Source organism: Anopheles ziemanni, chromosome 3, assembly GCF_943734765.1.
Source record: "Anopheles ziemanni chromosome 3, idAnoZiCoDA_A2_x.2, whole genome shotgun sequence".
In the NCBI taxonomy this organism is placed as follows: Eukaryota; Metazoa; Arthropoda; class Insecta; order Diptera; family Culicidae; genus Anopheles; species Anopheles ziemanni.
In genome coordinates, this window is record NC_080706.1 from 87,194,622 (window position 1) to 87,218,466 (window position 23,845).

Sequence of the window (23,845 nt, forward strand, 5' to 3'; positions counted from 1 at the left end):
GCTGATCCGTTTTGGTATGTCGTCAAATTATCCGCCCCGAAAATATCCGTCCAACCGAACCTTGGTTTAACGACGAAAAACCCGTTCCGTAAGCCATCTTCCTCACAACCACAACTGACAACTGACGAATCTCATCAGGGTGGTAGAAAATGGTGGAATTTTAGAACAACCTCCCTGTTAAGCCGGTGCCGATGCACTCTCGCCGGTGGCCATTAAATCACGCACCCGGAACCGGACCACGAAAGGTTATATATTTCTGTCCGTCGCTCGTCGACCGCCGTCGAAGGTGTCTATTGAATTTATTTTGCATTACTTGTCCCCCAGCCCTCGGAGGAGCCATTTTTCCCTCCCCGAATGGCTCGTAAAAACCATCCAAACGGAGTAAATTTAACCATTCCGAAGCCCTTTCACCAGGGGGAAGCGAGTTTGTGCCTGTCAATCTTGGGCCCCATCAACGCCCACCGGGGGCGAGGCTGCTGTCCCGGTTCCGGTTCGCTGGTCTGTCGGCTCACACGAACGCACACACCGTTGGCAACACCTTCGGGCGTGTTATCTGCTACATCTTGGCACCCCGAGGAAGGTGAGGGGAGGGGAGAGAAGGGGTGTTGGTGCGGGGAAGCCAGTTAAGATAGCTCTTTTAGTACAGTTTTCATCCAAAGTCATCTCTTCCTCGACCGAAAACTAGTTTCGAGTGTGTGTGTGTGCAGTGAACTCCGGGTGTAACATAACCTACAACACTGGTCAAAGCACCCTTTGGGGGGAGGAGGCGAGCCACACCAGATAACAAGCGGAAGGGTGGGGTGTTTTTTCGGGGGGAAAGAACAAAAATACGAACCCAGAGGTGAATATTTTAATTAGCCTTTGCCGCCTCGGAAAACTCAACCAACCGGGAACTATCCGGTTAGGCGTAAGTGTCTAAAATGGCTGCCCAAATGTTCGTACCGGACTGGACTAAGGGCACTTTTCCGCAGGGGGTTTCCTCCACCCCAACGGCCGTACAACCGAAGCGTGGGTTTTAATATCGTAGTGGCCCGAAAAATCCCATCCTCTTTGAAGCCCAACCAAACAATGCTTTATATCTGACAGCTCGGGCGAACATGGAACTCGGGACGCTCGGATGTCCGACCGCGATAGCACGCCAGCAAACCGCCGAGCCATCCCCTCTCCCACCACTCGATCCCACTTTCCTTCCGAGTGATTTTATAGGTGTGGAAAACGCCAGACTTTTCATGATAATTATCATCCCCGGACTTCTCGAGAACGCGAACTTAGTTTCAAAACTTACACCATCCAAGTCGGCGACCGGTGGGGTTTTGGGAGGGGGTGACGGCATACGAATGTGTACATTATTATGGTCGTAAATTATTTTCAACCCAAGGCATCCCACCCGCCGAGGGGGGTGGCTGGATCCGGCCGGGCGGGTGGTCGTAGCTGCCGGAATATCAGAGGTTTTGTTGTTTGTTTAATGAGCAACAAGCGGCGGATGGAAGGGAAATGACCAAACCCGGCCCGCGCTCGGGTTGGATGACGCCGAGCGGATGCTTTTCTTCCGGTTTTCGGCGGGGCTTTTCGGCGAAATAATGGAAATTAGAAGGAAAAGAGCCGGCGTCTGCGTGAACGTTGGCGTTGGCCTGCCGGGGGAGGTGGCTTTCAAAACCTTCTGCTATCTGGATGGTCTGCTTAGCTTTCGAACGCTTTCGGAAGCGAAAAATGGCTGGCTCTTTTTCACCTCCTCCTGCCCCTTCCATCCACCCATCCATCCGTCCAACCATTTTCTTCTCTGCCAGGTTGGATTGTCTTAATTAAATTTTCAAACCATTCGCTCAGGTGGTAGTGTGTTCGTGGGACAACACAACACACGGTGAACACTGGTTTCCGACATTCCTGACGTTTTGGCTTTTTTGGGAGCTGCATTATAAAGAAATTTTACTGCCTAGCCGAGTGAGGTGAAGCTTGTTAATATTCGTTACTTCGTCGCGGACGGGGCACGTCGAGATCCGTCGCTTTCCTGGGCGATAAATCATCCGTCATGCGAGTGCGCATGAAGTTTTGGATGGGCTGTCGTTCGCTTTGCGTTCGTACACCATTTTTCACCGTAACACCGTGTCAGTATCGCTGACCAAGAGTGACTTTTCTGATTTAGTTTGCTGTAAACCAATGGAGCTTTATTTATTTGAAGCACTGGCAAATAGGTTATCCATTCTTTTCTAATATTTTATTTGAGAACATTTTTTGTAAGCTCAGCGATTTAAATTAGAAACCGCCTCAAATCGAAGTACTTTTTAAAAAATTAGAATTTTTTGGTAAAATTATAAGCCCTGAAGGTATCAAGTACATTGTTCTTCACATCATAAAAAGAATTGGCTTTGATTGGCATCCCTTGAAACATTTATGATTTAAGAGTGACTTTCTTGATTTAGTTTGCCTCAAACCGATGGAGATTTATTTGTTTGAAGCACTAGCAAGTTGGTTTTCAATTATTTTTAAATATTTTATTTTAGAACTTATTAAAATCAGCAAGATATATTAATATTCGAATCACATCGAAGTTCTTCAATCAAAGGTTTCAGAATGGTTTGAAAAAGTAAACGTTAAAAGTATTACAACAGCAAATTGCTTATCAATTCTATTTTAATATTTTATTTTAGAACTCATTAAGAACAGCAAGATATATTGAAAAATCGAGTCACATCGAAGATCTTTAATGGTTTAATAAAGTAAATCTTGAAGGTATGAAGAACATTCTTTTTCGCGTCACAAAATAATTGCCTTTGAATGGCGTCGCTTGAAACATTTATGTTGTACTCATCGAATAAAATCATAGACATTCATGTGATGTGTAAAAAAACAAAGAACTCTTCTGCACAAATTGTGCTACAAATATGCAGTTTATTTTATTCTTCTGCACATTTAAAACAAACTGCATAAAAGACGCTAGTTTGCCCGGGTACCCGGATCAATTAGAAACAATTATTCTACGGGCTCATTAATGCTTCCTCGCCCGCACTGATTATTATTCCCGCTTAACAGCATACAAATGGTTCCCATTAATAATTTCGCACCCTCTCGAGGTGGGTGCGCCAGGTGCTGAAGTAATTACACCGATCGTGCCAAACACCCAACCCTGCCAGAGCTCATGCCGTCAACATCCGTTGGTGCACTGGAACTGCATACCTGCCGCCCACACTAGACACCCTTCCCCACGTTGGCTGAAGCAAAAACATCAACATGCCAAATAATACTGCACGCCTCGTTGCGTCCGATGCACGTCCGATCGAGCGGTTGAGCATCCGGACGACCTTCATGATCGGCGTGAACGAGAGTGTGCTAAATACGGGAATATTTTTGCACAAAATTTAAAGCACCAAAGAACTTGATTTGAACCACCAATCATTAGTGCTAGCCGATGGGTTACAAAACCCTCTTAAGGCGTTGTAAGTGTTCAAGTCATCACCATTGAAATACTTGAGATAACTCTGCCTTTCCTGATCATTTGTGTCAACATTTTACGCCACTAAGCCGAGAGTGTTTGGAAGATATTAAATTAAATGTAGATCTGAACGATCGTTTGGATCCTCACAATTTGTCATCAGCTAAGCATGTTTATACAAACTTGAATAAAAACAAGGCGAAAAAGAAGACTTAAACACAGTTGACGAAAATTAAAATCAAATCTGTCCCATTTATAACCGGATTAACACCAATCAACGCCACTCGAAAAAACACACCAACAAGCCCGGTGTGTCAAAACGAGTTCCGGATGATGGTGCCGATACCACCGGACACCGGAAGCGCACCAGCGGCGTCGGAGTGGAGGATTTTTCCATCGCGATTGTGTGCGCGATATGACTTAATCACTGTCTCGCGTGATAAACCCACAACTGGAGCTTCGGGTGGCTAACCGGCAAAAACATGGTCGTAGCCCTTCACACCACACGAACGAACCCAAAAAATCTCTTCTCCCGATGCGGAAGAGACCATCATCGCCACGAACATTATCATCATCATCATCGGCAGAGGATGGTTGTAAGCATGGCACACGAAACCGATCATTAACAACGCTAACTGAGCGGAGAGGCGACGCCGTAATGCACTGAATGTGGAAAAAACAAAACAAAACAAACGTAATGAATAAAAAAAGTGGAACACAAGGGACTAAACAGCTTCCAGGAAAATTGATATCACTCGATGCGGTTTTATCATCAGTAGTGTTAACAAAATTCCTGGAAGAATAAAACTGCCCAGCATCACACCACGCACCAAAGCGGTTAATTGTCACAAGTGCGTTCGCACGGAAAAAATAGGGAACTAATAAATATGGTGTCGTAAAAAGTCACTCACGACTCAAATTAAAACTAATGCCCGCGGGGAGCAGGAGAAAAAAGAGGGTCCAACGGCCCAACGGAAGCAAAACGATAATCTCCTCCGAGGCCGGGGCGGATGCATCCAACATCTCGTGTCACCCGACAACAGCCGCGGGGACGTAAATCAGTGTTAATGAGATGATGATAGTGAGCGCAAACTGATGACACACCGAAACGACGCGCGGTGTGTGTACAACACGCGTGTCCAACGGTGATAAAACCCTGGGTGAGGATCGTGAGGGATCGGCGAGACGGGGAACAAAGGGCCACCGAACAGAATCGAGCGGGCGATACTGCGCTCGCGATGACAGCTCCTCCATGCTCCGTAGTGTTGTCATCCGTGGTGACAACAATCTTCTTGCGCATTGCGATCGCCATAGCGAGGCTGACAGTTCGAGGGCCGATCGAGAGTGAGAGAGAGAGAGAGAGTACAGAAGCGTTCGCCGATTGCGGTCGAGGGAGAAGGTAATTAGCGTGCGGTAAACAGTGCACAAACGAGCCGCAGATCGTTCGAGATTCGATCGAGCGTATTTGTGTAAACACACCAACATTGCGGTACTACGCGTTTGCACCGGAACCGTCGCGCCGGGTCGCCACCAGACAAGCTGTCTATTTTGCCTTAATCTTGGGCCCCTCCCCCTTCCCTCCGCTTGGGCCTCGTAATCTGAACCGCACTGACCCATACACGGTCGGCCAGGGGTCATCGGCACAACGCGACCAGCATCGCATCCCATCGACAGCTCGATCGTTTGACAGAGTCGTTGACTCCTTGCCGGACGGTGACGGATGGTGACACTCTCCGATCACCGCCATCGGCAATCGACGGATTGATAAGGCGCGTCCCTGGCGCGGAACAACAAATTTGCCGACCTCCAAATCGAGGCCCCCGACGTGATGGTTGTTGCTGTCGCTACCAAGGGCAGCTTTTTTTTGTTAACCCCTCGACATGAGGTTTTTTGTCACGGTCCATTTGAGGCCGCTTCCGGTCGAGGCAAGCCGATGCAATTTTTAACTCCCGGGAGGAGATAAGATTACGGTAGCGATTCGGTAGCCGGTAGACCTCTGGGGGTAAACCGTGAGCTAGATTGTTTACTCGCGCCATCGGGCCCAGTTCCTGGCAAAAATGTTTGCAAAAACCGAACCGAAGTTAGTGAACCGTATCGAAATCAAAACAAAAAAAAACACGTAACCCCGATGGTTGTTTATCAATAATTGACTGATAGGACGTGGTGTCCAGTCCTGTTTTGAGTCTGCGAAACCGATCTCTAGCCCGCGATTCACCTGATATGTGGTCGTACACCACCCAAGCGGTCCAGGAATGCCAGGGCGAAACGCCACCCGAACGATGTAAAGTCGTGACATGAATACTTCATAATTTGTAATGTTTGCTTAACCCCGCAAAACAGTGGATGATATAGGGGTGGGCTCGCCCTCCTATCTCCCTTTTAAGGCGGTAGGACGGACCTCTCGCACGGCGATCGACGTCGTGGTGGTTCGTTTACGACCAACGAGCAAATTATAAACCGAGACGCTATGATCATGATGTTTTATTCGTGTACGAAACTGAGCCTGATGCTGCTGCTGCTACTCCTGCTTCTGCTGCTTATGTCTGTCGAGATCACTCTCCAAATTAGCTTGCTCTCCGCTTGGACAAGATCGGTCCGAGGGGAGACCGAGGAGTGCCCTCCGGGTAGGCGACTCCATCATCATCATCCTCATCACACACACACGGAAGGGAAACGGCTAACGAAACGACCACCAAAAAGGACGCCACACGATAATGGGGCCCGTCATCGAGGAGCCACAGCGCGCGGACCTCGAGGGACCTCCAGTGTTCCGTGGTCTTCCCCGTCCTCCAGAGAAGGGCAAAGGGTGTGCGAAGGTTTGTGGGTTTTAGCGCCACGACCCACGAGCAACACGCGGTACGTGATCTCGGCAGGCGCCAGTGTAAACGGTCCGAACGTCTATATCGGCCGGCGAGGCACCGGACACTCGTGATGAACCACACTTCCCTCGATCCTCGACCTGGGCTGGATCGGACGACGTCGGTGATGATGATGCTGACGTGCCCGGGTCGCGATGATAATGATGTATTTAAATAAAACAATTTGAATTATTCCATAAGGGGGGCGAGCGTTTCGGGGGACCTGAACGACGTGTGAGAAGAGAGAAAGCCATCGAGCAGCTTCGATGAGGTACCAACGAGCCAGGAGATTGTCCGTACCATCCACGAAGCGAACGCGAAACGCTCGGGATGAGGGATGAGAAATCACTCAATCTCGATCGGTAAGGCGCCAGCCCAACAGCCACGCTTCGAGCCGTCACGAACTCGCCGGTTCGACGCCCAAGGCCCGACAGAGTACCTCCATGGGATCGTCCGTGAAGGAAAGAAGGCACAATATGTCTAAGGTCCAAGCCACCTTTAGCGCCGTTTGCCCCTCCCGTACCGGACGTAATAGGACGCTCGGCTATGGGCAATGAAACCATCAACCACTCTCGTGACTACGGGACCTCCCGTTTCGGGGGTTCCACCTGCATACGGGTTGGAAACGGCGGAGGCCAAAGATGGTAGATCTACCCTCCGCGGGGTGGGTGATCTATTGGTTGAATGAATTGGAACCTTTCGCCTCTGATGGACGTTATTAGTCGTCGAAAGGATTGCTAAGGTCAGCCACATTGATCCACACTCCGGTGGATTTCGCCCGATTGACCCCAAACTAACTAATTTAACTCGATTTATCATTCTGCATCGGCAGCCAGTCTTTATGTTATTCAGATGTCAACTCCTTAGGTCCCGGGACACCCCAATTAATTAGCTCTGCTTTATGTCATGTAAGAATTTCTTCCAAACGATATGCCTCTTATATTCTGGAACAAAAGCCATATTGTAGGCCACAACTGCGGTGGATAAAGTTCGAGGATGGGCGCAAATGATGATGTGAAAATTCATCACCTCTCCGATGCAGCAGCTCGTTAAGAAAGTAAACAACAAAAAAGACTGCCCGATTGTATAGGCAGGCCAAGAAAAGGCCAAAACAAAAAACAAAACAACCCAAGAACGCTGGAGCCAGCCAAAATCAATTTGAAGCGATCAGTGCCCGGGTACGGTTATTCCGGGACCCCCTGTTCGGCGACCCTAATCGATCCTGGTTCTGGGATTCCGTTTTCCCGGCGTCCAGTCCGTCCGTGCCCGTGAGTCCCTTACGGCCCTGATTTCGGAGGAAATGGGGCAGGGTCGTAGTGTTTTTTCTTTGCTTTGTTTCTTATTCTCGAGCTAGTCATTATCACCATCTGCCCCGAGGGTCTCAATCTTCTCGCAGACGGCGCTCAGTGTGGAGTCCACCTTCCAAGGTGAAGGGAGAAAAATGGGGGCAGGAATCGAACGGAACGTGAACCTAAAGTGTCCGAAACGTGAAGCCACCACGAAGGAACGCCAGGATGAAGCCTGAACCCCGTTACATCGTTTGCTCCTTGTTTCGTTTGGAGAGTTTTCCCGGGGAACGGAACGCCAGTCCCGGGTATAGGCGTATCATCCGGTGGGGACGATAGCGATCGCACCCATTCTTCTTCCTTGTTCCATCCCTACGTTCACCCCCCCCTCCCTCCCTCCTTGCTAAATTCTTTCCGAATTGGGCATGTGATTAACGCGCCACTACGCCCCCTTGTCAGCGACCCCGCCCAGCCCGGCAATCTTCCGGTTTGCGGTGGGGCGTCTCGCTTCACCATGATTAACTGGTCCCATGGTTTCGCTGGGCTCCACCAGACCACCGAATCATAATTCGTGATACAGGCTGCGCCATCGGAGCATCGCGTCCTGGCAGCCGGCAGCCGTCGCTCCGCCGCGCTCCGGAGGTGAGAATTGACGACGGACGATGGCGCATTGCAGCCCTCGGGCTCTGTTTGCAACTGCACCCAGGCCCACTGGACAAGCGTCCACGCCCAGGAAGAGCCGGGCCAGAGTGTGTGTGTGTGCGCGTTTCCTCGCCCATCCCGAGGAGTGATGATGAACCACCATCGATGGCCATCGTTTGCTTATTTGCTTTGCTCGATACGCTTTGCCTCTGCCCATTCGCTCGAGTCTGAATCCTGCGATTTAGTTTTTTTTAACTTGTTTTTCCCTTTCCTTGCTGCTAGAGGTTCAGCTTGTTTGGGTTATTGTTATTGGCAGTAATGCTGATATAGTTATTATAGGTTATGAATATTCATGCTCACCATGTCTGGTAGCGTTTGTTTCGCTTTTTTATTCCCTTTTTCTGCACGCTCTTCCATAATTCTTATAAACTCGATTCGCAATGTTTTGATAGTCAAACTTTTTGTGTTACTGTTGGTTTGTTCATGTTTTCCCAGTTTTTCTACTTTTTGCTTGTTTTCAACACATTTTTGTGTAACTGTTGAAAGTTTTTAATGTTTTGTATTCGAAACTCATCAACGTATCGAGTGTATTAATTCCGACTCACTTTATTAGCATTCGCGGTGCATCATAATCGGTTGATCGATGCGAACGTTCCACGACATTCGGTGGGCAGCTCTGGAACCTCCGGGGCAGCAGCAGCAGCAATTTGGCATGCCACAAGAGAGGAAAAGCACGACCCGTTGTAGAAAATAACGATCCTGATTTTATCGTGCAAACCCCATCATTAGTTGGTGTTAATTTTGTCGTCTGTTTGTTTAGTCCAACGGACTATAATTGTATAGCATAGGAGGTATCGTGTCGAATTGACCTGATTTCGTTGTCCTATGTAGGACTTTGCGACATTTTTCTCCATTATCTTGAAATTTATGGAGTAGAACCACTGAATTTCGTTTAAAAAATAAGTCCTTCCCTGAAGCTATAAGTTTCCTCGTACATTACTCGAAAAAAAAACTTCGTGATGTACCTCATTTCAATAAAATTGAGCACTGGGTCCTTTGGTATCAACTTATCATTTATGGCCTTAATTCGTTCATTCCATCCCAAACGCCTCCAGCTGCTTCTTCCAGAAGGCACAAAAAAACAGTCACAGCATCCCAAACACACGCATTCCAACCGACACACACATACACCAAGTTCTTGATAGGGCACAGAAATTAATTCATAATTTACGACGAGTCCTCCCTATTTTCCCTGCCATACATTACCGATCGTCACCACCGCGTTCGCGATCGATACGTAAGACCTGCCTGAAATTGATTGATTTACTGATTGTTTTCTGAAATCGCGGGTTTTCGCCCCGAGGCCAGACTGTTGTCTCACGCAACCGGTCATCCTAACCGTGTGATTTAATAAGACATGTGATGGGTAGCGCCATTCGCAAACGCACAACGTGGGGAGAACAACAGGGCACTACACTGTTTAACCAAATTAGGAGGAGAGATTGAAGCAACCAAGAAGAACATCCTGCGCGTCCGTCTGCGAGTCGGTCGCCTCCAGAGTCCGAGAAGTTGGGCAGGGAAGTTTGTCAAGTGGAGAAGTTTTCATCCCGCGTACGCTCAGAACCCTGACTTCTTCTGGTCCGAACGAAGGCCAGAAGATGGGAAATCCCAGTGGAAAAGCGAAGTGGAGAAAGGATGAGGAGTATAATTTGCTCACATGCAAAAGCACGCGGGGACGAAAGATTTATGGTATTGCTGTTCGTCCGGTGCACTAATTATTTGGCGTCAACCGTCTGTATCGCTTGCGGTTGTGGAATCTGTCGATCTCGGTCGATGGGGTTGGGAAGGTAAAGGAATAACGAACGTATAGCAGTATTTTGTTAAGGGCGGAATGATGCTAATAAAAACAATAAAAATTGTATGAAAACACCAGCATGATTTTATATCAGTTGAAAAATTGTGTTGCTTCTTAGAATGCACCTACAGTATTTACAGAAGCATATGCCTTTTAAATTTGGTTGTGACACATTTTAAAAAGTATAAAACTGAATTGAATTGTCACATTTCTTATTACGAATACCTTTTTCTAACTTTCCATCTAAACTCGTGATAGAAATGTCAAACTATTTCGACTCAGATCTAGTATTAAGAGTGGATTTCAAAATCAGTTTTCAACACTTCGATTTACCTCTAAGAAGCAACGAAGAGTAGCTAAGGAAGTTCGCAACCGATCGAAACCGTTGCGTTCGAAGACAAGATTGTGATTACGCTCGGCAGCGGTTCGTAATTATATTGCAATTGCGATATAAATTAAAAACGACACTCATGATTTATGGCCGGAATGTTGCGTTTCCCACAACACTTCACCACGCACGGGAGTGGTGTGGGATTAATTGAGGCGCAATCGGTGGCCGCGTTACCATTTAAATTGGATTGTCACGACCGGTGCCGGTCGGTGTTTAAATCAGTCCGATTGGGCCGGACGGGCGCATTTGCACATAGTTTTATTTATTCCCAGCGCACTTGATTATCCACCCGAGTGTCCGCTTGGTGCTCTAGTTAATTTGTACCGACACGACATGATGGATAAATTGAGCTGTAAAAACAGTGAAGCGTTATGTTTTCCTTAAAAAAAGGAGACAGTTTACCTGTTGACAAAGTTCTTGTATGTCATTGCCCAAGTTCCAATTTTTTCCAATCAATTAACGATCAAAATGCAAATGTTTCAATCAATCGCCGCAAACTTTTCGGCTTGTAGAATAATTTTGAATTTTTATCACGATCCACTGGTAACGAAGTAATGGTAAGAACCTTCACTCCGCGTCACAGACCGCAACATCAGCTGGCTCAAACACGTCGGGCTCGAAGGTCCTATGCAAGAAGATGCAGCCGTACCCCATAGACGCCACCGAAATGTAGTCAAAATGTAATAAACGAGTAGCTAAACGGCACCGCAAGAAACGGGAAACGTCGAACGAGATGGGGCGCCCCGAGCAAAACGGGAAGCAATGAAACATTGGGTGAAGAAATAAAACACAAGATAACAAGCTGACAGCAAACGCATAAAGAAGCGAGGTCTAGTCGGATGGAAAAAAAGAAACCCGAACGATATAACATGAAAGGGAGCAAAGGAGGAAACGGAAGGAAAAGAAAGAAGTAGTATAGCATGCTGACAACGTAAAGGCCAAGACGACAGGTGCAAGGATTCCTCCAAGGGGGTCGTCATCGGAAGGACTTGGAAAAACAACCACAAAAAAGCAATAAAAATATGCTACACATCCTGGGAGTCCTCATGCCCTGCCCCTTCATGCCTCCGCATGGTTTTACCACCGCTCCGATTCGGCAAGTTTTTGAATAATTTCATAAACAAATAACATAATTTGAGTTTTATAAATTATCGTTGATAGCTTTGTGTGTCCGTGAGGTTGTGTTTCATCCGTTCTTTTTCATTTCTACTCTCTTCGGGGTTTGTGAGTGTGTTTTTTTCTTTCGCCTTCATCAAACGGACTGGTTTGCTTCCGCTTCGAGGTCGCTTTCCTGTTTCGGAACGGAACCAGTTTCCAACGTCCTCGATCGCGCTTTCTGCTTCCGATCCGGAGAGCGAAATTGTGGCAAAGAAAAGATGAACCAAACCAAACCAAACCGGAGCGCGCATACGCGAAGTACGTGCAAAAAGGTTTGATTCCCAATTTATCATTCCCCCATCGGTCGAGCTCATCATCATCATAATGATCGGCGTCATTACCATCATTCGATGAGGGAGCGAAGAAAAAGAAAATGGAAACATTTGCGTACATTGAAACCTTCGCTCGCTGACCTAATTTAAAAATTATTCCCCCACTTTTTCCACTTGCCTTCGTTTGGAAGATACGGAATTAATAATTTATGTAGCTGCAATTTATCACAATTTGTTAAAAGCATCTCGATCATCCGAAAGAGGTGCGGGACCGGAAAGAAGCACACGATAAAGTGATGTTCTCGGTTTGTTTACAAGGATTAAGTTGGATTTGGAACTAAATCGATCATTGTTTCAATCTAATTTACGTTAAATATTGTTGCCAAGAAAAGTATCGTTGAGCGCTCACATCCGACCGGTCCTTTCACATTCCACCGGGGTTCGGGTCCGTGCGGCAGGTGGGTTGGCCATGGTCCGGGCGGTCGCTTTTAACGATCTCGTGACCAAACATCCCTTTTTTCCAGCTCACTTCCCGTTTTTTTTTTGTTTTTTTATTGGCGCACCATTCCCTCGGCGGCGTTATAATTTTATTTCACATTTTCGCTTTCGTTTTCCAAGTGCACTCATTATCATGTCGTGTGTCGATCGTCGCCGTTGGGGAAATTTGATCAATTATAATTAAAAAATTTTCGTCCAACCGTCTGCCACCCTTGTGCAGGGAGCCAAAGGCGCAAGGTTCTTTTCTCTTCACTATGTTTTATTTATTTCATTTTTATTTTCAATTTTCTTTGCCCCACTTCGGGATCGGGTCGCAGCGAGCGACAGTTAATTAGTTTCCGCTGTCCGCGCACGATCGCTCTTTCGTGTGCGTGTGTGTGTCGCTTCTTCCTTTCAAAACATCCCAGAACCCAGAAAACAAAAAACGAAAACCCTAAAACATAATCTTTCACGTTCGGCTCATTAATATTTATCCGAAAAACTTTAATTGTCGTCCGGGGGACGCGATCGCGTAAGGCGACGTTCTTAAACATGCAAAGCGCGTCCGCGATCGCTATCGCACGCCGGGGCCAGCGCATTTTTTGCATTTTTTGATTGCAACATGCGCCGCAAATCGAATGCATTTGCACAAATGGTCAGCCTTTCGAGCGAAGCGCACGAGCAGGTGAAAAATGTCCATCATAAGCGCATATCAGCGTATCGATCTTCAAATCCTTTCCTCGGACAAACTGCCCGAAAATTTTTCCCAATCACCAAAAGCACCTCCAAGAGCTGCTCTTTTATTCACAACCTCTTATACGCTCTTGTTCGGTTCGTAATAAATTGTGTTTGAGCAGGATAAAGTACGGCCATAATTACCAATCCGTTCCCGGGAAGCTACGGTTCGATCGATGACAGTAAAATTAATTGCTCAATTATGACGAAATTACCATCAACCTGGTTCGAAATTAACATCTCTTTAAAGCTTTGGACCTTTAAAATTTAAAAAAAAAACCTGATCTATTTGAGCCCGTCCCGGAGCAAATAGAGATAAAAATGTTCCACAATGTTGCACTTTTATTTACCTTTCCGATTCGCAACCCGATTGCAGTGTTTCACATAATTAATCACATACCTAATGAGCTATAAAGAACCAACTATAGAGGCAAATCAAACTCGCCAAGCCACATTCATCCACCGGCAAACGTCTGTTACCCATTTCAATCAATCTCCTGCTATCAATTTTCCCTCCTCGTTGCGTTTTTTTTGTTAGTCCTCCTTCCCTCTGCGTGGCATCTTCGTGTTACTTCCTTTTCCGTAGCGAGTCGACATACGGTGTATCGCTTTAATTCCGTGCTGTGTGCAGCTGGCGATGGTGGTGGCAACATCCAAACCCAACCTCAAACCAAGTTAACGGCTCAACACCTCATCAGCCGTCCGCACGCAATCGACTCGAAAGCTGATCATCTCGACGTTTGTTCTGTCAGCAGAACACCCCGTAGGAACTATGCGTGCGTTCGAGAAGAAGTAAAGGACGGAGGAGGGTTGGGAACCCCTGGGAGGGGGTTTATTTTGTAATTCCTAGCCCCTTAGCGGCAAGGAAAAAGCCGTTTGCATAGGAATTTGCAAAGAGAGTGGCCAACTTCGAACGAAAGTTAACGCTGGTCAAGGTGCATATAATCTCCCTGGCGTTTGCGCTGGCGGGCCTGATAATTTATTTATGCTCCTACTATGCCCACCAAACCCAGCGACACCGTAAACACCGGCCCGGCAATGACCACGGTGATGGGGGCTTAATAAAGTGTTGATAAATTGTAAAATTACATACGCCGGGTCTCGGGCGCGAGGTGCACGAACGTGCTGATTTGACGCGATGCTGCTTGTCGCGTGGGGAGGGTCAGAAGGTGGAAGAAAGACACGACAAGCGGAAGCGCATAAAAGAAGTGTCCAAAGAGCAAAGTGACACCGAACGGGGTAGGGAAAGGGAAAATTATAACATAAATAACCATTCGCCTTGTTGAAAAACCCCAAGCGACCGAATGGGGGGAGGAAAATAAACAACAAAAGGAAAACGGGCAGAATGGTATGTAATTGGCAAGCGTGTCAACATTGGCCGGTGACATAAAATGCAGCGCTGCGTTATGATGGCCAACATCATCGCCGTCATCGTCATCGTCGCCACGATATGGAACCGGGCGACGGGCCGTTTTGCCAGCGAAATGCCCAAAGGCAGCGATTGAATCCAAAATGAACTCAGGCCCTCGGCGTTGACGGGCGAGCTTGGCACCTGATCTGTCCCTGGAAGGGATGGCCCCGGATGGCTCGAGGGCCATGCGTCTTTGAATGGCCAGGCTCGGTCCATTTATGGCGAAACCTCCGGCCTCCGAACACATACACAGGTCCTCTCGTATGCGAGCCGTTTCTTTGCGTTTCTATTTAACTCCATCCCCGTTCCATCCTTCTTTGTACCTCCACAGAACACTTCCTCACCCCAACATCCCCCGCAAGTCCACCTTCTATTCACTGTATTGCTTCTTGGCCGCACATAAACACCCTCCCGGATGCAATTGCCAGAAATCGGCGAACCAGAGTAGGCCTTGCAAATGAACTTGTAATATCTTTTTTGAAGCCACGTCAAACTGCATCGGCTGTGCATCAGTTTTCTCTCGCTTTTTCCCCCCACCCGCGAGAGTCGTTTTCCGTTTTATTCCCCTCCTGGGAGCAATAATCATTAAGAGCCCCGGGCCCGGGAATGTGAATGCGGTACCGCTGACCGATCCACTCGTCGATATCGGTAATTACGCCGAACTGATAAACACCGACCGAAATAGTCGGTGGTAAGTTTTTCCCGAAGATGAGTTTAATCTCTTAATTGCGCCCGCTGGGAATTGCAACGCAAGATAAAGCCATCGGAATGGGAGAGATGCACAGACGGGTGCGATAAGGAGAACGCGAAGGGACCTTGGGAACAAGGATTTTTCACCAGGATTTTCTCTCATATTGTTGGAAGATTAACTGTTACGCCCTCAAACTCTTCTGTAACTTGAGTCGTAGAAAATTCAGATAGACAAGATGGGTTGATCAAAGGTCCGGAAGAATATTGTTCGTTGTAATCAAGGTAGGGAACGTCTTAAAAGCCAATCTTATCAATAGCTCTCTTTTTCAAACAAATATAAAGTAGCCAATGTGGTTCAGAAACCCTTACCAAACATTTGAAAAATAATTTGATGTTCAGATCATTAAAAAATCGATTGATACCAAGTCTACACTTTCGTCCGTCAACAAACTTTGCCATAGATTATACCAATTGTTAGCTATAAATAGTTTTATGTTTAAATAAACTATACCGAGTACTAAGTGATAAGTTTTACTCTAGAAGGCTTCTATAAATCGCGACATCTGCCATCTTCTGATGTCAGTTTAAACTTGCTCTAATTTGGAACTTTAACTAATAAATTAATTGTACAACTTAAAGTACAACTGAAAATAAAACGTTTAAAACATACAACGGAATTGGCTAAATGTTGCAAGTTTCTCCAATGTTGCAAATATCATCCAAGAGGTCGAATTGCAAATAAGTAACTGAAATTGATAGCATTGCTTTTCAATTTATAAACTCAAACTCCAAAAATAAGAATCCAATAGCCTTATTATTACCTATTTTGAAAAAAACAATTTTTTAAACATTTGAAAAGACATTTACTAAGCAATAACAATAGAGTAGTTTTAGGTGAAGGGACAGGGAAAAATGAAACAGCTTACGTAAAAGAAAACTGAATACAAATTCCACAAGTCTGAGGGTTCAAGATGATTGTATCAAATTAAAAATTTGCGATATTTCTACTACTAGTGACTCAAAGGAAGTCAATACTGAGTCATCATCATTTTCTGCTTAAAAACGAAACCCAAAATTCCAAATCAAAGACTTTACGCTCACGAATATTTCTCAAGATAGAACAAATAAAATGAGCGCAAAAAGAATGTTGTCTTTTTCCGCAAAACTTCGACGGGGAGTGAAAAATTGGAACCTCACAGAAAGCATACCCAACCGTGGAGCTGCCAGTGGGGTATCCCAACGAGCGCTCCAAGGTGATAACTAGCGAAAACGAGACCCCGAAGCAGCAGCTCCCTATCGGAGGCACGCCGGGAAAAGAGAGGCCAAATTGGGTCCAGGAGTAATAACAGCGCTGGTGGCGCTGCTTGGTGGAAGATATATTTTTGAAATATAAACAAAACACCATGAAACGTGTAATTATGATCTCAACAGTCAGGCACCCAATATTAATAACGATAATGAAGGGTTTTGCGTTCGCTCGTTTGCTCTTCGTTTCTCGTTCCTTGGCCGTATTCGTTCTCCTGGTTTTTTGTTTCTGTTTTGTTTCCTCGTTCCTTAAATCATTCGAGGCGCCCTCCCGAGCTGTTTCCCGTGGGTCACCCTAACCACCGTTTTTTTTTTCTCTCTCTTTCTTTACCTTTCCCTGCCACCCCTTTTGTGGGATCTGTCAAGGATCGCATCCCACCGCCGGGAAGATCGAACCGTCGTGTAGCCTTCATGATCGGTGTTAGGTTGACCAGAAAGTGCCTCCGGCTACAAACCCCATAACCATCTGTGTTTTTTTTTGTTTTCAGTTCTTACTACCTCTAAATCATCACAAATCGATGAGCATACACTGCGTTGGTTCATTCTTTTTTTCCTTTTTTTTTGCTTCCGAAAGACTTTTGTTACACAAACGCGAAACCCACCGATTCTAGCATACCTCTAGTTCGGGGCTCGTTTTTGGGGCTCGATGATCGTTTCAATGAAATATTTTGTGGGTTGTTTTTTTTTTGAGTATGTATTTTCCACCCCTTTTTCTTCGAATGATCTTTCTTCCCTCTGCTTGACAGGCCTAACATGCCAATTTGGTGGTGCTAATAAGATGGAATGAGATTGTGCCAATAAATTTTGTTTGCTCTGTTTGTGCTGTTCGAGGTTTTTTTCCGCAACCGAATGCGAACGATTGAGTTTTGTTGGTTTTATTTTCGTGTTTATTTTACAAACTTTTCTCCTGCTTAGTCACCTTTGTGGGTGCTTAGAGGATTTTGTTTCAACAAGCATTACTTTGACATTTTTTCGATCGTCTATAAAACTGTTCTATTAGCTGGTAGAATAAGATATAAAAAGAATAAAAATATTTTTTCAATTTTAATGATGATTTCTAATTCTTTGAATCAGTACCTTCATTGCTTTAAATTGAACATAATCAAACATAATCAAACCAATCTGCTTCGAGCAGTTCACTTTTGTATGCGTTTGGTAAACGGCTTGGATGAAAATCCCAAAGAAGCTAGCGCAAACTCTTGGTTAAGCAATAATAACCCCATTGGGTGGCATGATAGATATTATCATCTCAAAAGAAAACATGACAGACGAAAAAAAAACAGCAACTTTCTCACGACATCTCGACTCTTGGACCATTTTAGAAGTGAACGAACCACACACACATACTCAGCACAGAGTGGCGTCTCCGAGCGTAAAATAATCTGTTACAATTTATCAAGACCTTGGAAGAACAAAGAACAAAACATTGCGGAGTTGTTGCAAAAAGTGGCGTCGGTCGGGAATTTGTAAACTAAAAAAAAACACAAAACAACAGCAATAAACTGGCAACGAACGTGTTCGGAAAACACCTTCCTGACAGTGCATGATGTGTGCGAAGAAATTACTACCGTAAAGTAAGATGTAAACCTTCACCGGCAAGAACGCGTAAGGTTAGGTTGAAAAGGGAAAAGTCTATTTTAATTATTGTGAGAGTAGTTGTTTTTATGAGCACATTTTAACTTGTTGAAAGTTTTTTTTTGTGACAGCTGTTTGTTTGCAGCTCTGGAACGGGAAGTTGTTGTGTCCGGTGGTTGGTTGCGGTTCTGGACAGCCAGAAGGGAACTGTATGTTGAACAACAATGTAACCGCATCATCTGACGCCTTCCCGTCAGAAGGGATGTGTAATTATCTCGTACTTACACACACATACACCGGTACAATCGATGACCTCCGTGAATGAGGTATCGAAAGGTAGACTCCGCTGGCGGAAGGCGTCTGATCGAACGCGCAATAGAGTGGCACAGTGCCGATCAAAAAAAAAAAAAACGGAACAACAACCCGAAGACCTCAGACCGTGAAAAACACAAAAGCACACGCAGAGACTCTCACTCTCTCTCTCTTCTTCTTTTCCTCCTTATCCTACGATCCAGCGATCCTGTGTTCCCCTCATCCGGCCGAGGACGAAGAAGGAAAAATTTTAAAAATCCAAATGCTAAAATACAACACTCCACCACTTCGTAGAGGGGGAACATCGGCATGAAAGGAAGCTAATATGAAAAATGATATGCTTATTAGTGGGACCCTTTTGCCGCCAAGTTAAGTGAACTGCAGATCCTGCACGAATCCGAACGGCGGCGTTTTCCTTTTGCTTTTCTCCACCACTGCACGAACCTTTCCATCGGGGTACCCGGGCGTAGACTGTAGAGACTCCTGGCGTCCTCTCGCTGGGAGTCCTTGCAGGGGCCAGAGGGAACACACACAAACCACAAGCCTTGTGCCACAGCAACAAAAAAAACCCACTGGCAGAAAATCCGACACAGACTCAAACGACAAGCCGCTACGAGAGTTGTCAATCTTGCCCTCCGCGAGACATCGGATGTCCTTAGATCTTGGTCTCGTCGTTTGAGTTCCCTTTTGTTGTTGCTGCTCCTCTGGTGAAAGATTTTGCAAGCCATGCGAAAGACGTCGTGCGTTTTTTTGTTTTTTTGGGGTATGTTTGTACGGGTTTACTGGAGCAATGCCGACGACGTGCAATGATTCTCGTATGGAAAATATTAAACTCCAATTGTATTGAACTCGTCCTCCCGGCAAATGAACTGGCAGGTGAAGCTAGTCGGCCAGGTTCTGTACTATGTAGGCTTAAATCGTACAAACGCGATTCCCCTTGCCATGTGCCCTTTTTACTCGACCAGCTGCTTAATTTTTCCCGCCGGCCGGTACGGGATAGTGAGGCAAGATGCCTCGTGTGAAGTAAAATGTACCGGCACTTTGTAACTGAATTAACACATTTTAACCAAGCGAAGTAATAAAATATATCGATTGGCGTGTTTAATACATCCAATGTTATTTTTTTATTTGTTGAAAGTTGAAACCAGATTTAAATAGATTTCTTTACATAGTCTATGAGGTGTTAAAATTATAAACGCTTTAAAAATATCAGATCGCAATAAACAACTTCAATAAAATAATTATTTGAAGTTCTGCCCACTACTAGGGCCATTTTCCCCCTCAATCTTAAATTATGGGCGTTGGAGCCTGCTCTTAAAATCTGCTTTTTAATATTAAACTGACAGTTTTAGTGTCGTTTTATTATTTTTTCTAGCATAAAAATGGATGGGGGATTATTTTTCTTGAAGAGACTGCGAGAAACAAAAGTTTTCCGCACAAAAGGAGCATATTGCCTCACATTACCTTACATGCGATGGTCACCAATAATGGCTGCGTACAATGCCATTACTGGCTGCGTACTGTACGATTGTTCGTTCGAATGGAGATGCCTTCAGGTTTACTTCGTACAGTTGTTTATTGTTTTTCCTTTGGTGTCTATAATTCTTAATAGTTTCTTCCGATGGAACATACACACCATCCGTAAAAGCAGCGTCATCTGTAGCGAGAAAATCTAGCTTGATCACCAAACTCACGGAGACATAAGTCCAGCAAGTTCAGGAAGTGGTTCCACCATTTGCATTATCACCACTCCGGAGTGGCGGTCCTTCTTTGGGCGCGCTTCCCTTACACGATTCAAGCCATTTCCGGCTCTAGGCGCAACTTCCGAAGCGTATTCCTAGCCATGCTAGGCCTGCAAGTATTTATGTACGTAGGTGGTTCCACACTCGTCCAAGTTTCGCCGAACCTATGCCCGCTCGCACCGTCTTCCCCCACGGCACTGGGGGGTGGTTCTTCATGTTTTCGCCTTTTAACTTGCCGCCACGACGTAACCGGGTACGGGCAGAAAACGAAAGTACCCCCCGCCGGTGCGGTTCACCGTTTACCCTTTTCTGTTCTTTGCTTTAAACGAACAGTAGGGTTTCGTTGTCCCCGGTTCTCGTTAAATTTTATGTGGGCAAATTTTCATATAATATGTGCTGACTACTCTAGCACTATGTTAAATTAGCTAGTTAACCTATTTAAAAAAGGTTTTAGGAGATTTTCTATTCGTGATGAACTATTCCCAACTCATAGTTGATGCTGTTCTAATGATTCTTTCGAAAATCAAATGGAAATAGTACGAAAAGCAGCAAACACTCACTGCTCGACGCCGTGCACAAAAGAAATGGAAAACGCAAGCCTCTTTTCCTGCCGAGCGACGAGTTTTCGGGCAAAAGGGTGCGTCATACGACACTTGCATGCGGGCTCGGTGGTCCGGGCTAAACCCCGGGTAACCAGAGCGTGCGTGAAGGTGTCTGTGTCGGTTGTAATCTCTCTGTTCTTGTTCTTTTTTTTTTTTTTGTTTGGTTTTGTGTTCTGTCCATGCTCAACCGCTGCATTTCCTTCCCGTCCCGTGGCCACACCACGCTGGGTGGTGGAGGGTTGGAAATTCTAGAGCCTCAACGGTGCTACTGCACGCCGCGAGTCCGCTCGTCCCCATCCCTCCGTCCGCTCGAGGGGGCCCCCCTTTGCATGCGAAGTGCAATTACGCGACGCAAATCCACGCAAGTGCCTGTAACGATTTCGGTTTTTCACACCCCGGGCCTGCTGCACGCCCGGTTTTGTGTGTGAATGTCACATTTCCGACTCGAACAGTGCAGTTTTATTGTTAGCTACTAGGAGTCACCTGCATTTGATGAACAAAAACGCGGGATTGTTTCTAAAAGTCATTAAATATAAAAAAAAAAAGTGTAAAAGAAATGTACGTGAATTTACAATTTAATATCGAGTGCGGCATGAATGTTGTGAATAAGGGAATTTTAACTTATTGTCAATCATATTTTATATTCACTTTCACTCATACTAAACTTTGTCACTTGATACCCTTGGTCCGAAAGATTAATTAGTAAGTCAGTTTTACAAATTCTCTATCTATTTTGTATATATTTCACGTGAATTCTCTGTTTTATCTTTCAAGTTAAACATGTTCCCTAATCTGAGTAATTTGTTCTGTTCTGTTTGTTCTAAGTTTTAAGCTTTTTCATGTTATTCTCTTTTTTTATTTGTAAAAATTTATTTATGGTTTATATACTTTTATTTTTTGTTTTTTTTCTTTTGGATTCAGTAACATCTGTTTTGTAAGCAAAACTACACCTGCGAGTTTTATGTGTGCATTTTTCGTGACAACATGCTGTTAACAAAAATATCCCCCGCACAGTTCGACCCAAAAGCGGCCCCGAGCGGCGAAAGGGAAAAAGGCACTTGTTGTACGCGCTGCTGTGGCGCACTTTGCCTATCGGAAAAGCATCTTCCACGGTTCCGGTGAAACAATTGGAGCTGAGGATGGATAAAAAAAAATGCACAACATAACAAAACCTGCACACTTGGCTGTGTGTTGGTGCAATGTTCAACTCGTCAAGTAGCAATGCGATGCACGCAAGCAAACACACAAAGGTATTTGGCGTTCGACAACTGAAGCAAGACTGCACCGTAAGCACAATACGATGTGCATGTGCCGACCAATTTTCCTACCAAAACAGTGGGCTGGGTGGGGGTGGGTGTGGCGAGAAACATACAAGAATGTGCCCAAATAGAGTGCTAATCATTATGCGAGGGTGTTAAAAACTGTTTTATGGTCAGGCAAATTTTCACACTCCACTTCTGCGCCTTCCCCGCCTGGCGCCGTTTTTAATTAACAAGGGGTGACAGCTAAAAGAAAGTAAAGCAGCACGTGGGGGGGGGGGGGATGGCGTGGCGTGGCGACGTGTGCCAAGCCTAAGTGCACCTTGTTTTTGCCGCCTTGTACCTTGGTTGTGTGGAAGTATGAAGGCGGCCTTGTGCGAATTTCATTCATTGGGCATCGTTTTTCTCACTCTTCCCAAGTTAAGGGTGGCAGGGAAAAATCAAGGAAGCTTTTCATTGACGGTGACGGTAAAATTTACTTCGTCGGTGATACGAAAGAGCAACATTTTTTTGACGGTTGTCTTTTGACCCGATTCCGCTTACGATTTTTATTTACAACGGAACGTTGGTACAAATCTACCACCACCCGCACCCCATCGACAAAGAAAAGTTGCACATAAAATAGTAATTTTTTTTCCAACGTTGGATGTGTTGGTATGAATGTGCATCCTTTCGCAAAGGACACGTGCTCAAACGTGGGAGGAAGAAACACATAAGCCTACCTCGTCTCTACCCCACCTTCTTCTCCAAAAACATCCCCCCGTGCGAGGAGCCTTCGGTGCATCCGTGCATTGGTGGAAAAGTGCATGGAAAACTGCACACTGCACAAGGATATTTCGAGTTGCTCCACTCGATATTTTCTTTTTTCCTCCCGATTTGTGTTGTGTGCAGTTTTTCTCTTCGTTTTCACGTTCTTGCATGCATGGTAACTGACTCTACCACACACATACACACATACAAAAAAATAACACACACTCACAGGGGAAGGATATTCGCGATCTAGCGAACACCAGGTCGGGGATAAACGAGGACAAATTTGAGCGTTGTTTTCCGTGCGGAAAGGAACACACACACAAACGAAGGGCATGATGCACGGTGCGGAGGTGCGGTAGGAAGTTGTGACAATGGGAAAAATCACGCTGATAGCTCGGAACCGCGGAAAAACGCATCCCTTTCCACACCAACATCATTCGAGCGATGATTTAAAAGTTGCTTTCATTTTTGTTTTTATTGTAAAAAATTAAATCGGTCAATTTTTATTTATTTCGAACGGGATCAATACACCCACAAATGGTGGAAAATTCTCCCACCGAGGGGTCCCGGGGACGAATCGATAACACTTTCGCTACGGTGTGCACTTTTCCGTGTTCGCATCCCATAAGCGGTCGCTCCATTAACCGGTTGCAAAAAGCGGCCGTTATGCATTTTCCAACGTACGATGGTGTAGGTAGGCGCCACACCACACACACGTCACCACACCAAACACACGCAAGCCAGGGGCAATGGTTCGTGCTAAGTGGATACGCGAAGGCCTCGTGCTCGTGGAAAACGGCAAACTGCTCCTTGCTCCTGATCGATAGGATCAACAAATTATTTTATGAATTTATAATCAATTTTCACCCACCATTTGCATGCCCGAAAGCGCACCAGTCACCCACTCAAACACACACACACAGCTCCCAATGCTAATGCACAATTTAGTTCGCTTCGCTACCGGAAGCAAGCAACGGCAAATTCCGTCACCAAACGGTGCACACAACACCAACACCATTCCCGGGCGCGCTTTGAAATTGGCATTCCTACCCAGCGGGAGTTTGGCCTCAACACCCCCTCCCACTCCTCCCT

General features: G+C 45.7%; 1 protein-coding gene across 1 annotated transcript in view; it reads right to left on the bottom strand.

Annotated features, from left to right (window-relative positions):
• LOC131285724 (optomotor-blind protein) overlaps window positions 1–23,845 on the bottom strand; it is a 125,312-nt gene that overhangs the window by 93,817 nt on the left and 7,650 nt on the right. The gene's annotated exons all lie outside the window — the stretch shown is intronic.